This window comes from Bombyx mandarina, chromosome A1, assembly GCF_030267445.1.
Source record: "Bombyx mandarina strain Sakado chromosome A1, ASM3026744v2".
Taxonomy (NCBI): Eukaryota; Metazoa; Arthropoda; class Insecta; order Lepidoptera; family Bombycidae; genus Bombyx; species Bombyx mandarina.
The window spans coordinates 8400532-8418838 of record NC_143234.1 but is presented as its reverse complement, the minus strand read 5'-3'; the positions used below and the strand labels follow the sequence as shown (position 1 = coordinate 8418838).

Here is an 18307-nt window from a genome sequence, read left to right as displayed (position 1 = left end):
CTAAATCTAGATACTTCGTAAGTTCTTTATGTGTTTCAAGGTATATACTTTTTAAATGCTTAACTGTGGTTAACATACTTTTCATTTTATTGTTCATCACTATCGCTATATATACGCTACATTTGCTACGTAGGTACTAAGGGAACGTACCCATACTACGTGACCTATTTTTTTTAGTTTTTTCGACCTCTCCCACCCCTCGGTGATCACTCGTAGTATATGCCAAGACTTCCCCTCTCCCCCTTTAGTTTTCACATAGTAATTCATAATTATGATTTTCAATCATTTCACAGGACAATTGAAAAAAAAAATGGTTTATAGGTACTCGTCTTTATTGCATAAGACTGCATGCACACTTAAATTACTAGTGAATTATGTATTATAAAAAAGAACCAATCTGACAGAGTTTTTCGACTTTTAACAAAGTAAGGCGCTCTAGCTCTTTTGGATTTTTTTTGTGCTCATCTCTTAACGGTAGGTACCCAAAATTCGTTTGTTTTCTTTTGGATTGCTTGCATTGACAAGGAATCCTTATAATATTTAATAAAAGCTTTGTACAGCCGATTGTACAACGACATTTTTGTGCCAGCACGAACTCTTGTCGATCTGCTTTTGACAACTTCACTGAGCTACAAACTGTTTGACAGTGTCTGTTTTCAATCAGCTGACGCTCGGCATATTATGTGCGTCAGCGCCACCAACTGTGAGTTTACAAAGCGCTAAACACTGCGCGCTATATTCGAATATAGGTCGAAAAAATACTAGATTTCTCTCACTAAAATACGTGACAAAAACCTGAGCCACCCCCCCCCCGCTCCCGTGACTGACCGTAGTATTTGAAAAACTCCGCTTCCCCCCTCCTAAACGGGTCACGTAGTATGGGTAAGTTCCCTAAGGTTGTTCATCCGGTACCTACACTATAAAAATGTTAGAAAGCATAGATTTTTTTACCTAAAAATTACCTATATTAATTATTATAACGACATACTTACATACCTAGCAATTAATGTTGTCGACATTAGCGTCGGTAGGTACTTAGTTACGAAAGTCGAAAATAATTAAGACAAATATACCATCTTATCAACTATTTTCAATTTAAACACCATTATAATTTATTTTGGCATTCCTCCAATTATTATGAAAAGGTACACAGTAAATACTAAATAGTTCTGAGTGTGAATATTCATTCAATTTCAGGAACGCAGCAATCATAACATTAACCCCTGACAACTTCAATGTACTGTTTCTTTGTTTATTTATAAACAATATGCATATCGACGCTTGAAAGGCAAATGTGACTAAGCGACAATAGGTAACTACTTTGTTCATAAATGATAGGCAAAAACCATATTCAATGCGCAAAAAAAATATATTTCTAGGTCTATTAAAATCATTTCAATCGTACATCTAGATTCGTTAATATAGAATTTTTTTCAGGTATTTCTCATGTATATTTTAAATTAATTTCAACTTTAAATTAGTCTACTATAAAGTTTACGCATCGTTGCTTAGTCACGTTTGTCTTTCAAGCGTCGTTATTATGGTTCATTGTATGGGTCAAGCTTGTTTTCATAATAGGTGATTTATTTATTTGACTTGTAAATTCTGTTGACTATTGTCAACATTACAAATAATATGTTCCTATAGTATTTAAATTAGAAGCTTTAAAGCTTCTAATGTTAAATATATTAAAATGAATTTCACCCGAACTTTGTAAGCGATTATGAACTATCCATAATATGAACTTACACCATAATATACTAACCCATTTAGTTTTGACCTTGTCCTGTAAGTATATTTATGACCTTTTTTCTTTTGACTTGGTTAATAATGGTAGGCCATACCACCATTCATTCTTTCTCTCCTTGTTTTCATTTTGTTTACATCGATTTTATTGAGATGCTTAAATATAATATATAATAATACATAAGAGCCTAAATAAATTTTCAAAGAACATAATTTCATGTTTATAGAGAGACACTTTAATTACTTTCCTAGTTACAGTTTTATATAGTCTAGTAGAAAACAAGCAGCAAGCAGAATGGTTTTTTGTTCAATTTCCATTTCAATTGGAAAACACAGCTGAATAGTGCTAGAATTTTTGAAAATATTAATTAAGCCAATTGATTTTTCCTGTAATTTTAATTCGTCTTTACACAAACCCTGTATGTCGATTGTAAATATTAATTTTTGTGATTTATTCTGGACAAGCAGTTTTCTTTTCGCAAATTTTGAGATGGACAGTTCCTAAAAAGTTATCGGGCGGAGCCCAAACAAATAATTTGATTTGACAAAAGGAATACTGTTTTTTGACAGTGATCACTTCGTTACCGTAGTAGTTGAATATTTTTAGTTTGAATTTTTCACACGCTGTTTCTTGTGTTGCTAAGAACACTTTCTCTCCATCTTTGTTAAGTATCGTGTATGAAATACCTTTAGTACCTATTAGGTCGTGCAACGAATCTTTTCTTTTGACAATGCATAATTCTTCTAAAATACATATAAAAGCTAATCCAGGGAATTCAGTATTTACATTAGGACAGGACATCCATTTGGTCGTTTTTGCGTCATGATTTTGTTTATTTTTCATTTAATACAGAAATTAGTAACATTAAAAACCATTTTTTAATTTATTTAATTTGTTGTGTCATAATAAATAAAAATTAAATTAGACATATTCCCTTTTTTCTACTGGTAAGGCGCAGGTATCATACCATAGAGCCTAATCTTTTGTATTTTTTGTTTTATGAAAAATAAAATGTAGCGAAATGAAAAGAAGTTGATTAATTTGATACATCAATCAATTGAGATTAAATTAAATGAATCAAGATTATGTGGGATGAAATATAGTCTCACTAGCATGCTAGTTACAAATTTACTGACACTTTTTTTTTTTTTTTTTCTTGCCTTTGTAGGCAGACGGGCATACGGCCCACCTGATGGTGAGTGGTTACCGTCGCCCATGGACTTCAGCAATGCCAGGGGCAGAGCCAAGCCGCTGCCTACCGCTTAATACTCTCCATAAGCCACGTTTGAAGAAGGACATGTCATAGCGCTCAGGAAACACCGTGGAGGGGAGCTCATTCCATAGCCGGGTGGTACGTGGCAAAAAAAATCTCTGGAAACGCACTGTGGATGACCGCAGTGGCTCCAGGTAGTATGGATGAACTCTACTCCGGTAGCGGGCGGTGCGATGGTAAAAACGAGATGCTGGTATCATCTCGGAACAATTCCTCAGAGCACTCCCCATGGAACATACGGTACAAAATACAGAGGGAACCGAAGTCCCTCCGCAGACCCAGAGTCTCCAGATGGATGGACGAGCTCACAGCCCACCTGGTGTTAAGTGGTTACTGGAGCCCATAGACATCTACAACTAAGTTCTAAGTTCTAAGGTCTCAGTATAGTTACAACGGCTACCCCACCCTCCGAACCGAAACGCATTACTGCTTCACGGCGGAAATAGGCAGGGCGGTGGTACCTATCCGCGCGGACTCACAAGTGGTAAAACAACCAGTAAAAAACTCTTTGAAAGATCCCGAGAAGTTAGTAAGTTAAACCACCGCTAATGCACATTTAAACCTGAAGAAACAATCAGTTTACAAAGTAAAAAAATTCAGTAAACCGAGTTATGCATGCACAATATGTACAGAGTTTCGCCCCTCGAGCTCCCGCCAAAAGTTCAAATTACATTAATTTTTTTAAGGAATTTTATGACGTGATGACTAAGACCTTTAGGTCAAGTCTTATTTTATTTTTATAAAATCAATGTGTATTGAGGTCGCAAAGGAGATCCCAGATTTTTTCATATTCTACCACTAGTTTCTATACCCTCAATTTACGGTTACTACAAATGTATGAGAGTAATGCCATCTAGTAGGCTATATTAGAAATATTTAAAGTCAGATTGAAAACAAAAATGCTCATGAAGTTAGTAGACTAAAGTTGAAGTTTGTTGCAACTAGTTCATTCTCAATCTACTAGGTGGCGCTTATACAAAATATTTCACAACTGATTTAGAAAATTTCTATTCAATTATAATTATTCTGTAACACAATTATATATTTAGCATCTATTACTAATATTTAGAGGAACATAGTTATTCCAAGAAAATGAAGACACCTTTTTATGACTAATACTTTATTAAAAGAATGAGTCATTTCATTTTGAATTGGAATTCTCAAAAATTTTTGATCATCTCAATTATTGGAAACGTACGGTGTCCAAACACGGACACCGAGGAAGATTTCCTTACTGAATGATACTCACAGGCTCAGACTACACAGTAGACACCATAACAGTGGGTATCATTTGGAACTAACTTTGTTTAAGCATTATTTAATTTTAAGGTTCCGAATACATATCATATTTATTAATCTCTTGAAGTTAAATTCAGATTTTTTTTTATATTCTCATTGCTCGCTGGGGATAACATCGCCTCCTTTTTAATTTTTAATTTTTATTAGATGGTTGAACGAGCTCACAACCCACCTGGTGTTATGTGGTTACCGTACCGAAGCCCATAGACATTTACAACGTAAATGCGCAACCCACCCTTGTTAATATGATATACATTTTAAGGTCTCAAGTTACAACGGCTGCCCCACCCTTCAAACCGAAATGCATTACTGCTTCACGGCAGAAATAGGCAGGGTGATGGTATATCCTTCAAAGCATAATGTATAGTTGCTTTGTCACGATTACATTGAATTTCAGTCTCCTAAGACAACTCGATACCAGTAACCTACAAAAATTTCTCAGTTTTCGTATTATTAGATATATAGTAAGTCCTTGATTCTTCGAACCAGGTAGTGTATTATAAGACCTTTTGCTTTTTGCGTATAGGAGGACGAGCTCGAAGCTTACCTTGTTTTAAGTGGTTACCGGAACCTATAGACATCAACAACGCCATACACCTTGAGACGCGAGTTCTAAGTCTCAGTTTTATAGTACAACGGCTGGCCTATCTTTCAAAACGAAACGCAATACTGCTTCACGGCAGAAATAGGCGGGGTGGTGGTACCTACCCGTGCGGACTTACAAGACGCCCTACCACCAGTAATCTCTCGAGTGAAGCGTCAGAATCCTGTTTACTGTGCTTAGTGTGAGTTTTTTAACGTTCGCGATAGCGTAAAAGTTCACTCATTTGTATGGAGTTGGAACGTTTACCTACGTTTGCCGTTAGGGGCGCTGTTTCAACTTCATACATATTTGAGTTAACTTTTACGCTATCGAGAACGTTAAAAAACTCGAACAAGCAAACAGGCCTTAATTTTCCAGTGAGAGTTCTGAGCGAATGCCTGGGACCTTGGACTGGATGAACTTGGGACTGGAAACAATTTTCATATTCGTTTTTTCTTTACCGCCGTATGAGATTTTAGACTGAGATAGCTTTTTCATCTACTGAAAAACTATTAGGAGATTCGTTTTAAAAAGATCGAAATGAAATAATTTGTACTGTGAAGTCAGATTAATAACAGAATATTAATACGCGAAGCAAAAACTTTGTATCCCTTTTTACGAAAATTGCGCGGACGGAGGAGTATGAAATTTTCCACACTTGTAGAGAATATAGAGAAGAAGTGCACAATGCTAATATTTTTTTTAAATAATGCATAAAAGATACATTAAATCAATAAAGAAAACATTACACACACTACATATCATATATTTGACGCACACACGCATGCATACTATTTATTGTCAAACTTTTGTTCTTGACGTCTGTTGTCAAATTGAGATTAAATATTTTTTGTCTTTGTTATGATTTTTTATAGTGTAGTCTTGGCGAAATTTGTGATTATCTATATCTATACTTCTATACTAATATTATAAAGAGGAAAGATTTGTTTGTTTGTTTGTTTCGAATAGGCTCCGAAACTACTGGACCGATTTGAAAAATTCTTTTTGCATAGAAGCCGACATTGTCCCTGATGAACATAGGCTACTTTTTTTAATTTTTTTTTTTTTTATATTTTTGTTTTCATGTGTGTTTTAATGTTTCCGAAGCGAAGCGAGGGCGGGTCGCTAGTAATATTATAAAGAGGAAAGATTTGTTTGTTTGTTTGTTTCGAATAGGCTCCGAAACTACTGGACCGATTTGAAAAATTCTTTTTCCATTAGAAGCCGACATTGTCCCTGATGAACATAGGCTACTTTTTTTTTATTTTTTTTTTTTTGGTTTCATGTGTGTTTTAATGTTTCCGAAGCGAAGCGAGGGCGGGTCGCTAGTAGAAGTATAAAATACAATCATAATAGTGTACAAACTTACAATTCCAATTAATTATAGTCGAATTTCGACTACTGCGGGACCACTAGTAACAGATTAACAGATTACGAGAAACGTCACTCGTCGATTTAAAAAGAAAACAATTCATTTTCTGTAACGTAAACATTTCACCTCGCAAAGACAAATACTGCTGAATAAAATCCTTGGGATTTCTTATTAGACGAAAATCTTTAATTGAGTTCCTTCCATGTTACATTGTGTATTAATATCTAGCACAAAATGTAGCGGAACACTGCTAAAATCGACGGTGTTTCAAAAGGTCTAGTTTTATTATTTTGTTAGGGTAAACTAAAACAACGCTGTCACGGTATTCGTTAACATAAATTTTTTCATTGATTTAATTGTTTTTCGGAAAGATAATTAAGGTAAATATAACATATTTTTTGACACATTGTTTTTTGGTTGATTTTTTGAGACGTGTTTAAAAGTAAGCCCATAAATACTTTAACCAGAAACATAGATAATAATGATATACAGGAAACAATGAAGACCAAACCTGCAAAATTATAATTTGCGTAATTACTAGTGGTAGGACCTCTTGTGAGTTCGCCCGGGTAGGTAGCACCATCCAGCCGTTGTAACTAGTAACTCATATCATATCATTAAAACTCATATCTCAAGGAGGGTGGCACTATTTACGTTGTAGATGTCTATGGGCTCAGGTAACCACTTAACACCAGGTGGGCTGTGAGCTCGTCCACCCATCTACGCAATAAATAAAAAAAGACTAGATCTTTCATTGAGGGGTCAGTATTGCTTGGTGGGCTTACGGTCTTAATGTTGTTCTCACTTTCTATTTAAGCAAACTTATCTTGCAAATGTGGTTAATACGATACACGTTTTACTAAATTCCTATGTATTATCTCGTGATAGGCACTATTACATCATTCCCTCGGAGACCAGAGGTCGCAACGGTAAGTTCGAGTAAGTAGATACTAATTTGTGTAGTTTGCAGTATAAATGAAGTCACATTAATTCTCATTTTCCGAATATTTTTATCGTCTGCTCTTTCTTCTTTATCAATTCTATAAAAACAATGGTCTGGGTATTCACTCCTGATCTGCTTGTTTCTGGCGCTTAGCGACAAATTTAAGTTCTAGTTTTAAGGTATTAAATTTTTCCTACCTATGCTGATAGCCTTGAGAGGCTATATCAGCTTCGCCCTAACAAGTAGGTGAGCTCATGGGGTTCAAACCGGAGTGTTGCTAACACGGCCAGTGTTACTAGGTAGCCTAAGGGGTTATTACAACTTCGCGCGAATGAGTACCTACGTGATCTTACGGGCTCAACCTAAGTATTTGCTAACACTAGTCCTAGCAGTGCTCCGCAGAATCCAACATCGCGAGGAATCGCGACCCATGAAGAAGATCCGGCGCGACACTCGTGGGCTGTCTTATTTTTTTTTCCTACCTAGCTGAGAGCCTTGAGAGGCTATTTCAGCGTAACCTTAACTAGTAGGTGAGACGACATTGCTAACACGAACCCTAGCAAGAGCAGCGCTTCGCAGAATCTACCACCGGATCGGAAACGCGACCTACTGAGAAGATCCGGGGAGAAACTCAGTGGGCTGTGTCTATAGGTTAATTCGCTCGTCGAGCCCTTCGTCGCAAGCGACCGGTTCGACAAGAACGATGACCGGTGCTTGAAGTACCTAAAAGCACCGTTAGTGGATCGGGAGGATCCGAAATGACGTGTTTTGGGCGACGTCAACTGCTTTCCCTTCTGTCCGCAGGATCGGGAATGGAACACGGCCCCAGCAAGAGCAATGCTTCGCAGAATCTACCATCGCATCGGAATATCAACCCACTGAGAAGATCTGACGAGAAACTGAGCGGGTTGTGTCTATGGGGTAGAAATTATAAACCTCACACAAATCACAGGGATCACTACTTTACTTTTCATTACGAAGCACTAACTGTTAGGCGCGGCTTCGTCCGCACGGTTGACGATAAGTGTATTTTATTTTGTCTAAAGTCTCATGTAATTCTAAAGATACAGCTTCCTGTGGGAATGAGGTTTATTTTTGCTGTAAAACATTGCCTATGTTCAGACCTAAAACTGTTACTTAAAAAAAAACAACAATGCGTTGGTTCGTATCGATGTGTCGAAGAAAGACAAACAAACAAACAAACACACTTTTTAACATTAATAATACCAATATGAACTTTCTTATGAGTTGTTATATATCCATATTTGAACGTGCAGTTCTATACCAGAACGTTAAGATATAAAAATCGGTAATTTCACGAACAGTCCGGTTATAGGATACGTCAGCAGCATTTACGAAACGTTACAGAGGGACAGACAGAATCGTGCACAGATAGTTGTATATACAGTAATAAAGTATAAATGATGGAACTAACATATAGGAAAATATAATATATTTGTTCGCATAGCTACGGCTTGAGCTATATATATTGCGTGGTGATGGACACAGGATGGCGTGGAGACGACGGTTTTCTGTTTTACTAAAAAATAAAATAAAAAAAAAAGTGTGTGTGTCCGCTCCGACGCACGACTGGAGTTTACTGGATATAAAAAATTAAACGAAACAATACGAGAAATAGTTCTATATTACGACAACACGATACACTACAGATTATTAACAAATTAACGAGACACAAAACAAACGACTAACAAATATATGAAAATACAATAATGAGAGAAACGCGCGATCAGTACGAGGCTTTGTGGCGGACTGCCGGCGCATGTACTAGCATGTCACACGAAATGCGCATAACGCATTTCGTGTGACATGCTAGTACGATTTTGGTCCCCATAATTTTCATACCCCGGGCCTATATATGTAAATCGATTCTAAAGGAGTAAACTCCAAAAATATTGATGTTTTCGTGACTAACATTCCGAGGCCTCGATTACATGACATCGTTATTTTATTATCGAATGTCAATAATTTTTTTTTTGTATCATAGACGGCATTAGACTATTTGGGGGGGGGGGGATACCACAATGCCAGCAATAGTTTCTTTTTTGAACCATTGAAGCGATCAATCGACAAACAATCCTCTGACATGCTATTAAGAATATACTTACATTTTTCTTTATAAAATTATGGTTTCGCACAAGCAAAATATTTAATTTAATAACTTAATAATTGGAAACAAATCACGCACGATCATGCGGCCCCAATTTAGGATTCACTGTGTTGTCACACCAGAGACTGATAACCGTACTTATAAATGTTTAAATATATACATATATAGATAAACTATGAAGACACGAAGCGATCGTATAACTCATATCGATAGTACGCACATATTTCTTGGTCTGGCATTGTTAATACAACCTGTTTTAGAAACGTTAATAAAAGCAGTGATAGATTTTTTTATTGCTTAGATGTGTGGACAAGCTCACAGCCCAGCTGTTAAGTGGTTACTGGAGCCCATAGACATCTACAACGTAAATGCGCCACCCACCTTGAGATATAAGTTCCAAGGTCTCAAGTATAGTTACAATGGCTGCCCCACCCATCAAACCGAAACGCATTACTGCTTCACGGCGGCTATAGGCAGGGTGGTGGTACCTACCCGCGCGGACTCACAAGAGGTCCTACCACCAGTAATTACGCAAATTATAATAATTTTGCAGCTTTCATTTTTATTACACGATGTTATTCTTTCACCGTGGAAGTCAATCGTGAACATTTGTTAAGTACGTATTTTCATTCTTACCCTTTTGGTGATGTTGCCATGAAAATAATTCATCATTAATGTATAGGGCGTAAAGAGAGTATTCTAGAAGTCGAAATAGAAGTGAACTCTTGCTCAAACATAAACGAACTTGAGTATTTCATAAGCTCCACTGTTTAGCACAGACTTAAGCTGACGGACACACTTCACGACGTATGCTGACATCGACTTTCAATTCTTTGAAAAATGGCTTTGAAAACCGTTCCTTTGGTTGAAACGACTTATTTTGAGTTAACATAAAATATGTTAGTATTACTTCAGTACATATTTTATTACCATTGACTATAATCGTGATCGTCTTATATTAATGCGTGCTAAAAGTTGCATTTATAGTGTACTAGCTGACCCGGCAGACTTCTTAGTGCCTTAATCGATAAATAAAAGACCTAAACTTTTTTAAAAAATAAACAAAAGGAATCAGGCCGACGGGGGACACATCAAAGGAAAACAATTTAATTCCGAGAATTTTCATATTTATCTACCTTTTAAACCTTCTCTGTACTTCCATAAATAATTCAAGACCAAAATTAGCCAAATCGGTCCAGCCGTTCTCGAGTTTTAGCGAGACTAACGAACAGCAATTCATTTTTATATATAGAAATTACCTATTGATTTGGTGTGACGTCAAGTATAACCTATTCTTTTGTCAGCCGTGGTACCTAAGCCTGCAGTTAATTTTGTACCTAATTTAAAGTAAGAAATTAGCACAATAGATGCAGAAGAATCTGATTTTTGGAAAAAAAAATTGCAATTAAATTTAAATTGACAACGAAATCGACTCAACTCCACTTCTGTTCCGAACACACATACGAAACGCGCGGCGCTCCGTCTTAAGGACGACATATGAAGTAATTTTTTTTCGAACCCGCCCTCAAACCGAAACATGCCTTGCGCTTATCGAAATAAGGCCGACATTCCAATTAAACGCGAAATATTTTTTCCATTTCATATTTACGAATATGGCCTAAATTCCCGAAAAATTAGAACTGTGAAAGCAGAGGGGCCGCTGTGTGAGTTGGAATGTACACACACGCAAACACATGCGAAGGGGTGCAAGGGGGCGAAGGGGGAATGAGATAGTAGATAGTTTTAGAAAAAAAAAAAAGAAATGTATTTTGATGTCGATCGTACTTATCTCCGAACACGAGATTTTGTATATTTTTAATTATTTTGTTTTTATGCTTTCACGACGCTGTTTAGAAGGTCATTCATTATGATTAAAGCCGTAGGCGATACGAGGGTTACTGAGTATTTACAAGTTTTGCAACTCAATGTGTTTTTATTCTGTTGATTTCTCAACAAGCGTAACGAGCTTATAGAGTTTGGATGGATGCAGTAGGTATACGGGTCAGGGGGTGTTCCGTCGGGGATGGAACCTCGTCTTCTTCATCATAATAATAGTTCTGCTATATCCTGCCTTTAATAAAAAAAAAAATTATTGCTTAGATGGGCGGACGAGCTTACAGCCCACCTGGTGTTAAGTGGTTACTGAAGCCCATAGACATCTACAACGTAAATGCGCCACCCACCTTGAGATATAAGTTGTAAGGTCTCAAGTACAGTTACAACGGCTGCTCTACTCTTCAAACCGAAACGCATTACTGCTTCACGGCAGAAATAGGCAGGGTGGTGGTACCAACCCGCGTGGACTCACAAGAGGTCCTACCACCAGTAAAAAATAATGCCTGACGTGAGGAATCACAATCAAATAGTTCTTACAATTTCGACTTGCACTTCATGTTTTAACGTGGGTTATAGTTATGATCACTTAATGTTAGGTGGGCTGTGAGCTCGCTTGTCTATATACAACAATCGATAAAAGCATTGAACTTTACGAACACAGCTTAAGCTATTAAAATATTAAAGTGAGGTCTCTTTTTTTGGCTTTTCCTGTTTTATTTTGACTACAATATGCTGTCTATTAGATTACATGTCTATATACAAAAAATATGTAATTAAATTACAATTGTAAATAAATAGTTTGTGGGAAATAAATACATTGCTTGTACAATATTAATGTGACTTGAATGTATTGATTTTTCTCCCTGTTCTTATCATTATTTAGGGTTGGCATATTTTGTTCGGGCGTAGGTACGTATTATGTGCTCTGTTACTTTATAAGTACTCTGCAAGCGATTTCAAACGCTCCTAAATATATATATATGTCGTGGATAACGACTTTTAGTAATACTAAGACGGTGGTTTTGATTATTATTTTAAATGATGAAATGTTGTTTTGATAAATATCACAAAATGAAGGGTAGACTCCGTAACGCCACAGTATAAAATGGCGGTACGTGGACAGAGTCGTGGCATTCGTGTCAGACAGTGATTCCGTCCGTCTCAGCAGCGAGTCTGACAGTCAGTCAGTCAGTCAGTCGGTCTGTCGGTATGTGCAACGAAACTGTCGGTTTATCCTGTCATTGTGAAAGTTGTGTGTGTTGAGTTTCAATAATTATTATTGAAAAGTTTTATTGACTAAACTGAGTTCAATCGAATACGAGTGATGACGAAACTACCGCTCAGCCATCCCTGGCGCCGCCTACGACATATATATATATTTATTATTAAAACCGCTTTTATGGTTTGATCTTGCGTATTTTTTTATTGCCATTCAATGAAAATCGACACTTCGAAAATTCTTTATATAAATATATATAATAGGGAAAAAGTTTCTTCGCATTTTTTAAGAAAATTCCCAACATTTTTTAATATAGTTTATTTACATTTAACTAAAGTATGTAGGTACCATTTTGTTCGATAGCTTTTTGCCATCTTGTAGGTAGGGACATGATCCCATTGCTATAGAAATTTTGGGGCTTCTGATCAAAATACCGCGAGAATTGGTTTTGGCAGTGTTAAGTGGTTACTGGAGCCCATAGACATCTACGACGTAAATGCGCTACCCACCTTGAGATATAAGTTCTAAGGTCTCAAGTATAGTTACAACGGCTGCCCCACCCTTCAAACCGAAACGCATTACTGCTTCACGGCAGAAATAGGCAGGGTGGTGGTACCTATGCGTGCGGACTCTCAAGAGGTCCTACCACCATAAGTTCATTCTCTAATTACTTTAACAATATCAACGAGAAATAAATGAAAATATCTTTCGGTATTGCTTGGTTTTTTGCAAAAGTTTTATTTATCACACAATGATTCCGAGAAATTTCAGGGTTACTTCGTATTGGGAACGAAAACGATAGCCGGTCAAACACCCCGAAAGTTCTATAATACGAGAACCGTAACTTTAGAAATGAATAGGAATTTGACGCGTGTCCACGCTTATGGCATACCTATAGCATTCTCTGGGAGCAACATTTTAAAATTCACATATCGAGGGGCGAAAAGTAATTTGGTTTTAGCGACATTTTTGTGAATTTACACGAGAGCCATTTAAAGTTTAAAATTGGATAAAAATATTATAACAAAAAAAACACTTGTTCAGTTAATTGAATAGAGTAAACTTAATTAAAGTTCAATTAAAAACATCGAACTGTTGATGCTAATACCAAATATATAAAAATGAATTGCTGTTCGTTAGTCTCGCTAAAACTCGAGAACAGCTGGACCGATTTGGCTAATTTTGGTCTTGAATTATTTGTCTCGATATTACGACACCAAATGTATTACTAAATTCGTAGAAAAATCAAAGAAATATAGCTAATACATTTTTTTTTATTGCTTAGTTAGGTGGATGAGCTCACAACCCACCTCGTGTTAAGTGGTTACTGGAGCCCATAGACATCTACAACGTAAATATGCCACCCACCTTGAGATATAAGTTCTAAGGTCTCAAGTATAGTTACAACGGTTGCCTCATCTTCCAAACCGAAACGCATTACTGGTTCACGGCAGAAATAGTCAGAGTAATGGTACCTACCCGTGTGGACTCACACAGGAGGTCTTACCACCAGTAAAATTTAATTTCATTAGGACAACGCCGCGAACTAGGTCACAGTTGCGATAGCTTCAATCTTAAATTGCTTTCAGAACCCTCAAATATCAGTTCACATACGCGGCGGAATGTTTAATTCTATTGACTTGTTTTTGTTTGTTCGGATTATCTGAAAACAATTGTCAGGTAGAGTTTGCCCACTGTCTTTCTCGTCGGATCTTCTCAGTGGGTCGCGATTCCAATCCGGTAGTAAATTCTGCGAGGCAGTGCTCTTGCTGGGGCTAGTATTATCAAATTCTCTCAGGTTGAGTCCGTGAGCTCACCTCCATATAGCTCCCTATATTACCAGCGAATAGGTAGGGGGAAAAACTGGTAAAGGCCGCCTTTAGTGATAAGAACGCCTATTGCATGTATACATAATACCTGCCTATTGTTTTAATTACTTACCTTACCTAAGTAAGCATAATTACTAAGTAAGCATAATTACTCTGTACTTAAAGGTGCAAGAGGTCCTATCTTGTGAGTCGTTGTAGATGTCTATGGGCTCCAGTATCCACTTAACACCAGATGGGCTGTGAGCTCGTCCACCCATCTAAGCAATAAAAAAAAAAAAAAAAACTAACGAATAGCAATTCATTTTTATATATACCTAGTCTTGCCATAAATACTGAGACAAAGGAAAAAAAAATTATATTGCAAATAACATTTATTACTTTTACAGTGTGTTAGTTTAATACATAAATATAAAACAATTTAAAGTATAAAATCTTATTCGAAGTGATCTCCATTGGCTGCAATACAGTCCTTTAAACGTTGAGGCCAGTTATCAATAGAAGCACGCACTCTTTCCATGGGAAAAAATTTCACTGCCAATCGTACGGATTGTTTTAGGTACTCCAAATTATCATGGCGTTTAGAGCAAGCCGTACTCTCTGAAACTGACCATAAATCATAATCCAACGGATTAAGATCGGGACTAGACGACGGCCAGTCTTCAGCTCTGATGAAGTCCGAAACGTTCGTTTCGTTCGAGCTTTATGACCTGGCGCCGAGTCTTGCTGGAAGGACCATTCTTGATTATTGAACATGATGTTGTTAAGGGGCTTCACTACCTTCTCAAGAATGGTATCTTGATACACTTGTACCGATGTTTTGATACCATTTTCACAAAAGTATGGCTTAGTCACTCCTTCATAGCTAATACCCCACCAAACCATCACTGAGGTCGGATAGTGCCCACGTTGCACTCTGTCGACTAATTGGGAAGCTTTTTTAGAGCTTTGAGCATAAATACGGTCATTTCGTTTGTTAAAATATTGCTCAATTGTAAAAATTATCTCATCCGTAAACAAAATTTTTCTATGACCTCCCTTTGCGTACCGCTTCAGTAGTTGTTTCGATTTTACCACCCTATTATCTTTTAAATTATCAGTTAAGTACATCTCTTATAGGCTGCAAGACCTAAGTCATCTTTTAAAATACGCGACATGGTTCTAGGTGCTATCTTCATCTCCCGAGATAAAATATTTTGCTTTCGGACAGGATTTCTTCGAATTCTTTCCCTTACTGCTTTGACCACCTTTTTCGTACGAACACTACGTGGGCGGCCAGATCTTTTTCTGTGACAAGCAGAGGAGGTCTCATTGCACCTATTAATAGCCCGGTACACAAACATTTTACTAATACCAAGCGTATGGAGAGTTTTAAAAATTGCATTTGGCTTCATACCTACTTTGTGTAATGCAATCACAGCGATTCGGTTCCCTTTATCACCCCACTCCATTTTAATATCGCAAAATATTGTACAATGTATTGGCGCCAAAATTAGAAAACTCAATGAGCAATCATTTAAAAATGGCAGATTCCAAATTCAAATGTAATATTTTGTTTATTTTTAATTGTAACAGTATTTATGGCCAGACTAAGTATAGATTAGCAGCATCTACAGTTCGATGTTTTTAATGGAACTTTAATTAAGTTTACTGCATTCAAATAGCTGAAGAAGTTTTTCTGATATGATATTTTTTCAAAATTTTAAACTTTCAACTCTCCTGTATAGTTGCAAAAATGTCGCTTAACACATTGGCTGCGCCGCCACTAAAAACGATTTTGCCCACTGTGCGTTACGAGTCACATGCTTCCCGTATCGAGATTGCCAGCTTTGCGTTACGGCTATTATTTTCCCGTACCAGGTCCTGTCCTGAAATAATAGGAACTCAAACACTAACCTACTTAGTTGAAAAAAATATAAATTCAAAACTTAATAAATTTAAAAATAATAGGAACTTAAAAAAATACTTATTCAAAGAGTATTGCTTAGCTCTGTTTATCTTAAATAATAGGAACACGGACACGTTTTAACGTACTTATTGGAAAAATATATAATTCAAAAACTTTATGATTTCAAAATAATATAAATTAAAAAAAAAGTATTGAAAGAATATGGCTCAGCTCTGTTTACCTAAAATAATAGAAACTCGGACACGTTTTAACTTACTTATTGGAAGAATATAAAATTCAAAAACTTAATGAATTTAATAATAATAGGAACTTATACAAACATTTTCTTGCCATCTGACTGAGAAATTCGGCTTATCCGCCTTCTAGCTGCTACACCTTCAGTTTTAATTGCACTGTTTAAATCGAGTTTTTTACGCGATCGTTTCATTTTTATAGTTTTCGTATACGAGGTCGATAAAAACGCCGCGACAGTCGAGGAGATACGTATACGTGTGAGCTGTGCGCATCACTACAACAAAATGACGACATGCGCGCGCGCTGCTCAGTGCGTCACGGGGTGGTATTGTACGACAAAATATTTCCCGTGCCGCAAGGAAAGGAAAAAAATATCGTTCTGTGCGTTACGCAAAAATACTTCCCGTACTTTTTATTTAGATTAACAGAATACATTAGAAGCAAGGATGTTAGAAATATAGTTGTCTCTGTTTTACTCCCACGGGTACATAGAAAACCTGGTGCCGCACCGGGCGCAAAACAAGGAAAACAATAGCCGCAAACTGCGAAAGTCAAATACGGCCAAATACTGGTCGTAACGCGCTGAATGTGTTAAACCGAATTGGTATATATCATTCACTCCTTATGTCTTTTTAAAATCTCTTACAAGACGCTGGGTGATCCTGTCTCGGTAGGGTTGCCTGCCAGGACGACACTTTACACTTACACGGCTGATTACATACGTCTCCGGGAGCTGTGTGCGTGCGACCCTACAAGCCACGTCAGCGATGTCGTAGCAAACGATTTAACTATTATCCCGCCATCTAGAGAATTATTGAATGAATGATTCAAAATAAAATTTACTAGAAAGTTGTCCTAAAGTGATTCTTGTCTGTCTGGTTGTCTGGAAGAGTTTTTTTTATTTATTCCTTAGATGGGTGGACGAGCTTACAGCCCACCTGGTGTTAAGTGGTTACTGGAGTCCATAGACATATACAACGTAAATGCGCCACCCACCTTGAGATATAAGTTCTAAGGTCTCGAGAATAGTTACAACGGCTGCCCCACCCTTCAAACAGAAACGCATTACTGCTTCACGATAGAAATAGGCAGGGTGGTGGTACCTACCCGCGCGGACTCACAAAAGGACCTACCACCAGTAAAAAAAGATCTCGATAAGACCGCCCATCGTAATTTTTTTTGTATTTATATTTAATATTTTTATACAATACAATAAAGCAGGAGTGGCCAACTGGATTAGAACCAAGATCCACTGTCTACTGACGTAACTCTGCGATCTACCAATGACATTTCTTGAAATGTAATGAAACAATGTAGTTCGGTATACAAATAAGTAGCATAGTTTCTTTTATCAAAAAGATTAAAATAAACCTGAAATTATATAATAAAAGAGAACTATTGGGTAGAAGAGAGGATAAATAATGTGACGTAATGGACATTTACAAATGATAACAGATGAAGATGATGTCGGCAGCAATTGGTGATTACGTTGCGAAGTCTGTTTTATGTATATATATATTTTTTGTCTTGCCACGATCGACCGATCGATCGCGATCTATCGGTTCGGGACCCCTGCAATAAAGTATACTCTCTATCTGTCTCTCTCTCTCTCTTTACATTTACTTTTAATTGAGACTTTTTTAATCGTTAACTACTAGGAAAAATACATATTTTTGGAACGAAGTTCCTTATGGGACGATAACCGGAAAAAAACGTCCGTAACGTAAGATTTTTTCTATTTAGTTTGTTATCAACATATGTCACTGCACGTAAATTCAACAATTCCTGAATCGCGGTGACGAGATGTTATAGTAAGCGGCACGTAAGTTGGCAAGGTTTTGGTGTAGTGGGGGTAATGTCGCGCATAGTGCACATTGCAACAAAAAAATGGTCACTTTTATTGCCCGCATATAATTTAATTTAATTTAATTTAATTTT

At 36.8% G+C, this 18307-nt stretch overlaps 1 pseudogene; it reads right to left on the bottom strand.

Annotated features, from left to right (window-relative positions):
• Positions 1–244: 244 nt before the first annotated feature.
• LOC149499504 (phospholipid scramblase 2-like) lies at positions 245–2667 on the bottom strand (annotated as a pseudogene).
• Between the last annotated feature and the right edge of the window lie 15640 nt (positions 2668–18307).